Source organism: Parus major, unplaced genomic scaffold (genome assembly GCF_001522545.3).
Source record: "Parus major isolate Abel unplaced genomic scaffold, Parus_major1.1 Scaffold1067, whole genome shotgun sequence".
NCBI lineage: Eukaryota > Metazoa > Chordata > Aves > Passeriformes > Paridae > Parus > Parus major.
Genome location: NW_015379936.1, coordinates 3,719 through 5,871, shown reverse-complemented (window position 1 = coordinate 5,871; position 2,153 = coordinate 3,719). Strand labels below are relative to the sequence as shown.

At 50.1% G+C, this 2,153-nt stretch overlaps 1 pseudogene; it reads left to right on the top strand.

Annotated features, from left to right (window-relative positions):
• The first annotated feature begins 347 nt into the window (after window positions 1-347).
• The window catches only part of LOC107199563, a 5,518-nt pseudogene continuing 3,712 nt past the window's right edge, over window positions 348-2,153 (top strand).

Sequence of the window (2,153 nt, the reverse complement as noted above, 5' to 3'; positions counted from 1 at the left end):
CATCATTCCTAAATGAGGAGATGGAAATGGGAGTAACTTTTTGGATTTCTGGCAATCCCAGCAGCCTGGGGAGGGCAGGGACCGAGCAGACAGGGGAACCCCAGTGCAAGCGTGACCCGCAGCAGCTGGGACAGGGAGGTACCCCTGAAGAGCAATAGGGAGAGAACAGACATGGGGAACTCCTGGAAGGCATTTTCAGGGCTGAATCTTGGTGTTTGGGAGGTTTTTATGGGCCCCATATGCCGGTGACTTCTAGAGATGAACTTGGGTCAAGGGACCTTCAAACTGAAGATACTCTTCTCCTGTTTTGCCTAAAACAGGATTTCCCATTCCCAAACCTTGGCTGGATGGAGAAGGAGGCTGTGAGGAAGAGGAAGATGCCCCGGGACACCCAGGCAGGTAAGGAGGAAGTCAGTGCCCCCTTTCCCCCTCTCTCCTGCTCCATCTCCCAGCCCAGCCTGGCCCCCGGCTGCAGGACAACCCCGCTGCCGACNACCAACTGTACTCCATTGTCTAACTCTTTCTGTACTCCATTGTCTAACTCTTTCCCAGCTAACTGCTGCATGGGAATATGACCTTTGCTCTCTAGCCATTCCTCTACACCCCCTCACAGTGCTGCAGTGTGGGTCACTCTGCCACGGGGTCAGTCCTTCTGAAAAGAACAGGCAAGGAGAGCAGCTCCTTTTTAATGCCTTTACTGAGGTCAGCTCTAGGTGGGGGAGTTGAACCACTGCTGCTCCCTATGGACGACCCAGAGGAGGAGATGTTCAATATTGCCACAGGGCAGAGCTGGGGCTTCTGTCTTCAGGAGAGCCTCTAGAAGGACTCTGGTTTACTGTAAATCTTGGGTAGTTGTGTCGAGCAAATGTTGTTTAGTTATGGTGACAAAATCCGGAATATCAGTCAGTTGCTCAATGTTCTCCCTTGCTCCTCAATGTAGTTTGGAGTCCAGTTTGTGCGATGGCTCACTGATTCTAGGGGTCTTCGGATGTTAATCCCACTTCCCCTGGGTGCTACCCCCGATGAGAGTTTGGCTCATCTACACACTGGGTGCCATTGGGGGGTGCCGGGAGCAGCAGAGGCAATAGACAAGGCCAGGTGGCATTAACAAGGCTGGTGCAACAACATTGGTATTTACCAAACATGACACAACATGAGGTATATTAACAAAGAAGGCCCCTTATGGTGACAACATTCTACTGTTCAAACTGTAAAACATCTTTGTGTACTGATCAGGAGGTCACTATTTACTCTTTACAATCCTGATGCTGAATGTCTCCTGAGGAGGTCTGGTCAGGGAGAAGAATGAGCCCCTTGGGGGCTGCTCCTGTTTAGACAACCTGCTCCTCACCCCGAGCCTCAGCATGTCTGACATCGCCCACCTGGGACTGACATCCCAAAGCATTGAGAACATTTATCAATTTTTCTTCATCATTACAATCTAATAAATTAATAAAAATAAAGTGTTAATTTTTATAATAATATTCTTCTGTATTTTTATAACCTATTTTTTATATTTATATATAAGAATTTATACAGTTTCAGGAAAAAAACCCATTATTGGTCTTTGGTTCTAAGTATCATAATTCCCTTTATTAATTAATTCATCTCTATTTCTCCCTCTTTATGCTAATTAGTCATATTTTTAGCCCTTTGATCATCTTTTTAAATAATTTTATCAGACAGGGTAAAAGGGACCACTTTGGGGTCTATGGAGATTATTCTGACGAACGTTTGGGGCAGTTTTGGGTCTGGGGAGGGAATTTAGAGAGAACGTGGGGGTCGGGAGGACACCTGGGGAACCGGGAGGGCACTTGGAGGGGCACTTAGGGATTCTGCGGGACAATTCGGGGTCCGGGGGGCACTTAGCGGTCAGGGAGGGGAATCTGGGGGTCCTTCGGGGTCCGGGCGGGCACTTGGGGGGCCTTAACGGGGCTCCATGGGGCGCGGGGGATGATGGGAGGTGTAGGCGCCGGTATAATACGGTTTAATGGTGCCGCGGAGCATCACGGGAGTTGCATGCGCAGCACCAATGGGTTCCGGTGAGGCGCGGGGCATGACGGGAGATGGAGTCCCGGCTGGAATAGCGCTCTATGGGCGCCGCGGAGCATGACGGGAGCTGTAGTCCCGGAAGTGGCTCGGAAGGCGCGTTT